At 36.2% G+C, this 6,747-nt stretch overlaps 1 pseudogene; it reads left to right on the top strand.

The window, feature by feature from the left end:
• Positions 1-4,825: 4,825 nt before the first annotated feature.
• Positions 4,826-5,588, top strand: LOC119506843 (annotated as a pseudogene).
• Positions 5,589-6,747: the final 1,159 nt, after the last annotated feature.

Raw genomic sequence — 6,747 nt, forward strand, 5'->3', positions numbered from 1 at the left:
AGAAAATAACCACATAGATTACTTTTAGATTAAAAAAAAAAAAAAAAAAGCAGAAAAGAAATCAAGAAAAAGAAAATAGGAAAAAAAAAAAAAAAAAGAGTCACTTTTAAAAGTCTTTCCTCAGCCTGGAAGTTTTGTCAGTGTCAGAATAGAGCATTTAAAGATATGCTTTGGGCTATTGTCTGATAATTACTCTCCAACCCCTTCAGTTCCACCCCTGCTGGGGGCTATTGAAATGAAAAAAGATAAGGGATCAGTGAGAAGCCAGAAGGGACAAAATGTAGGGGGAAAAAAATGGCTTTTTTGGAGTCTGGGAATGGGTGCCTGCTTTCACGTGCCCCCACTTCTTGGAGCCCAGCCCTTCTTTAGCACCCCAGCTCCCAAAGTTAGTTAATTAATTTGCTAATTAATTCTGCAGTTGAGGCTGGGTTGAGCCTCCCTTCTTGCCCTCAGCAGATTGCTGTTTTTTTTTTTTTTATCCCCCCCCCTTTCAGGGAGGCAGCAGCAAGACAGTCTGTGAGGTCTGGGTGGGGAAAGGCGCCAGACCCCTGGTCCGGGGAACTTACAATGTTCGCTGCTATCTCAGCTTTTCCTCCAATTCCAAACTTGCGTCCAATGTGTGACTGGTTACTGGAGTCCCCGAAAACACTGTTTCATATAGTTCTTGGGTAATTGCCAGCTGCTCTAGGGGAGAGACGAAATTCTGCTCCTCACCACTCCGCCATCTTGCAAGAATCTGCATTTTTAACAAGCTCTCCAGGCTTATTTTTGCACACAAATTTATAAGAATCACTGACTCATGGGAAAGATTTAAACTGGTTAGCATAATAACTGTTGTGTGAGCAGTGTCATCATTGGGCCCCTAGGTTTCTAGTCTTCCTGGCCTCCCTTACTGATTTTATTACAAGAGCACAATGCAGCTTTTATTTTCGCCAAGCAAATGGCATGCTTTTTGCTTGTTGTTGTTTCTGCTGCCCACAATGTCTTTCCACTCTTCACTCTTAAAAACTTAAATTTTATATTTCATAATCCAGCTCAGGTATTACCTTTTCAGAAAACTCATCGTGTCCCATAAACCCAGATAGAATCAATCACTTCCTTTTGTGGACCCTTGGTGTATTATTGTAGCTGCATGGGGCTGTCACAGGGCATTATAATTTATTTATAACTCCCCTTGTAGATGCTGAATGCTTTAAGACCATGGCCTCTGTTGTATTCTTCTCTTCAACACAAATTCCTAACTGTTCTGGGACTTCAGTATACTTTCCATAGATATTTAGGAGATGATTGCATGCAAGTGGAGTGGGTTTGATAATTCATGCATTTTTTTTTTCTTTTTCATAAAATTATCTCTGAAATACGCATCTGTTCCTGAAGTATTCTTATAACATGCTTATTAAATGACACCTTCTTATAAGTAAAGGTAGATTCTGTAGCAAAGAAGACTGGGTTTTACTCTCTAATTCACTGGTATTAACATTTTAGAGATTAAAATAGAAATAGAGAATTAATATGGAGAAGCACATCAAGATCTGCTAGTTGTGTTTTCTTTTCTTCAAGGAGAAAGCTGCATAAGCTGGTTCTGAACTAAGATATCTATTTTAATATGTTGCTTATTTTGAAAAAATGAAAGTTAAAAAGGGAAAGTAATGTGTTTGTTTATTCATCTTGCTATCGTCTTACTCTTATACAAAGTACTTCCAACTTCTCTTTACAGAGAAAATATGCCAAATGTCTCAGCAGTTTAAGTACCAGATTAACACCTGTTTTAAGAATTTAGGAGGCACTAATTGACCTGAAAACAGCCCAACATGAGCATCAGCCCTGGTGCTATGTTTGTTTCAAAACCTAAGTCTTGTTGCCAACATTTACCCAATGCATATATAGGAAAAGTAATTTGAATGGTACTGCTGCATGTGTGCTAAAGTTCTCTCTCGTTGAGCCAGATTCTCCCTGGAGTTTGTCATTCCTTGGAACCTAGATAAGCATCCAGTCAGATGGATTAATAGTTTGAGTCACTAGGGTATCATCAAGACTTTTTTTGTTGATGACACTGTGTGTCTTTGGCACTGGGGAAAATCTGGCTCATCTTGTTAGTAGCAGAAAAAATGTAATTTAAGTGAGCTGCCAGGATAATTAGAGCAGGTGAACAGTAGATGGAAATAATGCCCTGAAGAGTAGAAAGAAAATGCTTAGATTCTTTTTCGCTTTATGTCAGTGCTACTAAACACCATTGGTATCTGTCTGCTTCTGTGTCTCTGTAAATCCTAGGCAGCAAATTAGGCATTCAGGGAGGCATTAACTCTTGGAAGTCACTTGGAGACTATTTAGTGCATTTCTGAGTCATGTGAATTGACAGAGTTGGAAATAAAAACATCACAAAAATGTGATATTTATCTATTCTGGTTTAATAATGCTAGAAATTCACAGGAGAATGACTCATCATTTTTTTAGAAAGAAGTACAATTCTAGATTCCTGTCAGAATGAAATTATATGAGAACAATGAGTCAGTAGTTTCTTGTATTGGAGGAATTTAGACTAGGTATATGCTAAAGGTTTTGTATCCAACAGCATTTACTTTCCCAACCTTCAATGACTTCGAAATCTACAAGAATAAAGTTTTAAAAGCATTTTGTTGGATTTCCAAGGGAATTGGACTACAAACTATTTTATCAGTATTGTTTCTAATAATTCTTCTACGTAAAATGAACTAAGAGCTTTACACTGTCTATTGACTCCTTCCTGAACACATTTTATGTGTTTATGCTTGCGCTATTCCCCTTAAATGGAAAGTTCAGTCCCTCTTTCCTTAAAAAAGACTGAACTCTATGCTATCTCAGTCTGGCTCATGGAGACTAGATCAAAAATCATTTGAACAATGAAGCAAAGGGAATTTTTTTTTTTTTTTGTAGGGCAGTGAAAGTATTCTGTATCATTTTACAAAAATGGTGGGAAAATGCAGCTATGCATTTGTCAAAACCAATCAAACTTAATAGCCCATACCATGAACATTAATACATGAAAAATTTTAAAAACTCATCCAGGAGGTCAAAGTGATCCAAAGGATCCAAAGACAGAATTCAGAAAACGATTAAAGAATCTAACTCTGCTACAATCTTATGAAACAATCTCACTAAAAGAGTGTTTGTATGTATGGTGGGGGGGAGTTAGAATAGAGAAAATACTGATTTAGTACCTTTGGTAATGACTGGAGTCTGTAAGATGAAAGACAAAAAAGGAAATAGGTTTGAACTGTATTGTAGTATTGTTTTCCAAGGGGTTATGGGTTAACAATGCTCAAAAACAAACAAAAAACATAAATATGGTGATATGTCAAAGAGACAAAACAGTCAACTGAAACAGCTCCTAATGACCAAAGGGGAACAATTTTTCAATTCAATTAAAATATTAGTGTGGATTATAACCCAAAGAATAAAATAAATATCCATAATTCACAAGATTCCACACTGGCATAAATAAATGATTGAAAAAATAAATAAATGGGGGAAGAGAGACAAAATCTCCCATGCAGAAGAATTCCAAATAACTTATGTAGATAATTCACCCTCAAGGGTGGAGACCCTTAACTTCCAAGCCTTAAAGTGTGGGCTGTGCATGGTGACTTCTTTCCAAAGAGAAGAATATGGAAAATGGAGAAAAGAAGAGGAACTTTACAATGAACAAACTTGGCAAACACCATCTTAGCCAGAAAGTCAAAGGCAACATCAGTAGTGATACCAGGTTGATAGTAACACCCTTTTATATGATGTGATTAAAATTGCAGTTCACCTCTGTTGTTTTCCTACCCCAATTCCCAACCACAGTCTAATTATGAATTAAACATTAGGCAAATTCCAACTAAGAGGCATCCTATAAAATTGCTGACAGTGCTCTTTAAAATTGCCAAGGCCATAAAAATAAGAAAAGTCTGAGAAATTGTCTCAACGAAGAGGCACCTAAGGAGACGTGACAAATGTAATGTGGTATCCTGGATGAGCTCTTGGAATAGTAGAGGACACTAGGGAAACACTAAGGAAATACAAATAAAGTATGGACTTTAATAATAATGTATCAATATTTTTTCCTTAATTTTAACAAGGGTACCCTTACCTATAATGTAAGATGTCAATAATAGGGAAACTAGGTATGCAGCATATGGGAACTTCTGTATAATCTTTTCCAATTTTCTCTAAATCTAAAATTGTCCTAAAAAATAAAGTGTATCCAAAAAATCACGTTGGCCAAAAGCAATCAAAAGGAATGCACTGAAAACTAGTTGGTTGAATCAAGTTACTGAAGAAGATAACTCAGAAGAAACATCTTGCTTGAATATGAAACAGTGACACCACTGATGTCTGACAATCAGAAGGGATCATTTTGTAATGCTCTCCCCTTCTATACAATAATATTGTTTTCTGAAAAGTAATAACCTTCTTGATTCATTCTTTAGTTCTTAAAATAAACAATTTAAAAAGAATACTTTTCAAATTTAAGGTATTGTTCAAGTTCAGTAAGGAATAAAACTTCCACTTACTTGATTTATTTCACCTAGTAGTTTTCAGTGTTTCACTGCTGTGAAATGTGGAATGCAAAATCTCTAAATAGTCGCATAGAATGACAGAATAAAAGTAACTCGTACTTCCACTGCTGTTTTAAATCCAGCTCCATACAACGCTCCGCTGCCGCTGCTTCCGGGACTCGGCTCGCGCGCCAGCACGCCCCTGCAGTCAATTCCACCACCATGGAGAGCATGAAGGAGTACAGCAACATAGAGGAATTCGCAGAGAGATCCAAGATTAACGCGAGCAAGAATCAGCAAGATGACGGGTTGTAGACTGCACAAATAAAACAGATCCAGTCACTGGACGATCAAGAGGATTTGGATTTGTGCTTTTCAAAGATGCTGCTAGTGTTGATAAGGTTTTGGAACTAAAAGAACACAAACTGATGGCAAATTGATAGACCCCAAAAGGGCAAAGGCTTTAAAAGGGAAAGAACCCCCTAAAAAAGTTTTTGTGGGTGGATTGAGCCCAGATACTTCTGAAGAGCAAATAAAAGAATATTTTCGAGTATTTGGAGAGTTCGAAAATATTGAACTTCCCATGGATACAAAAACAAATGAAAGAAGAGGATTTTGTTTTATCACATATACAGATGAAGAGCCAGTAAAGAAATTATTAGAAAGCAGATACCATCAAATTGGTTCTGGGAAGTTTGAAATCAAAGTTGCACAACCCAAAGAGGTATATAGGCAGCAAAGCAACAACGAAAGGAGGAAGAGGAGCTGCAGCTGCTGGATGAGATGGTACAAGCGGTCAAGAATGAGGTCAGGGCCAAAACTGGAACCAAGGATTTAATAACTATTATGATCAAGGGTACGGAAATTACAATAGTGCCTATGGTGGTGATCAGAACTATAGTGGCTATGGCGGATATGATTATACTGGGTGTAACTATGGGAACTATGGATATGGACAGGGATATGCAAACTACAGTGGCCAACAGAGCACATATGGCAAGACATCTCAAGGGGGTGGCAATCACCAAAACAATTACCAGCCATACTAAAAGAGGACCTTGGAGAAAAGAGCGGGAACTTCCTTGCAGGCCATGTGTCACCCTGACCACGTCTATCTCTGGAGGTCACACATTGCAGGCAGAGCGCAAATCATACACCAGAAAACGCTGTCCTGTGGAGGAAATGCTAAAGTAACCCATCTTGCAGGACGATGTTGAAGATTGGTCTTCTGTTGATCTAAGATGATTATTTTGTAAAAGACTTTCTAGTGTACAAGACACAACTATCCATCTGTATATACCTTTAGTTTTCTTTGTTTTTACTTTGTCCTTTATTATCTGTTATGCCTCAGAGTGGATTTGTATTTATACAAATTTTATTTGTATGATTTCATGTTAAACCTCAAATAAATGCTTCCTTATGTGATTGTTTAAAAAAAAAAGTAACTCAAGTTTTGTTTTTTATTTTACCATTACTGTGTTCTCATTGCTTATTTAAATATACTGTTTGAACATAGGATTGTGCAGTACCACAGTGACTACAGACACAGGGTCGGTAGAAAATTCACGTGATCCTGAATCCTACAAACTTGTTCTCAAAATGAACCTATGCAGCTGAGTTCCTATGTGTCAAGGGAAGGGATAATTTACAACTGGAATTTCTCCAAATTAAACCCCATGTAGAAATCAAGGTCTATTAAAGCAGAAGTAATAAAATGTATGTGAACTTATATATAATTATTATATGTATAAGTAAACTTAACAGTAACCATACATTTTTTTAGAACTTAGACAAACAAAATGTTTCTCAGGGAGGAATGTTTCATAATTGACATTATTTAGAATTGCTAGTGCATGGTAATGATATAAAGTAGACTGACTTTTCATCAATTTTATTCTTTATGTATTATTTAGTTATTTAATCAATTATTAATCTTAGATATTTATTATTTTTCAATATTGCTACAGATAGTACACCCATTTCTTGCTCCACTTGGGGTGGTTATACAAACATAAGTTTATTATACCCTTTGAGAATTTGTATTTTTTGTTCTTTTTTTAAAATTACTAATTTAGTATCTGACAGTTATGCCCGCTCTATGCTATTACAGTAAATATTGCAATTAAATTACAGTTAAAGCCAAATAGCTGAAATGAGCTAACAATGCAGTCTGTTTTGTTAAATACAGAATTTACACAAGATATGTGATCACACCATGTAAATTTTT

Source organism: Choloepus didactylus, chromosome 12 (genome assembly GCF_015220235.1).
Source record: "Choloepus didactylus isolate mChoDid1 chromosome 12, mChoDid1.pri, whole genome shotgun sequence".
In the NCBI taxonomy this organism is placed as follows: domain Eukaryota; kingdom Metazoa; phylum Chordata; class Mammalia; order Pilosa; family Megalonychidae; genus Choloepus; species Choloepus didactylus.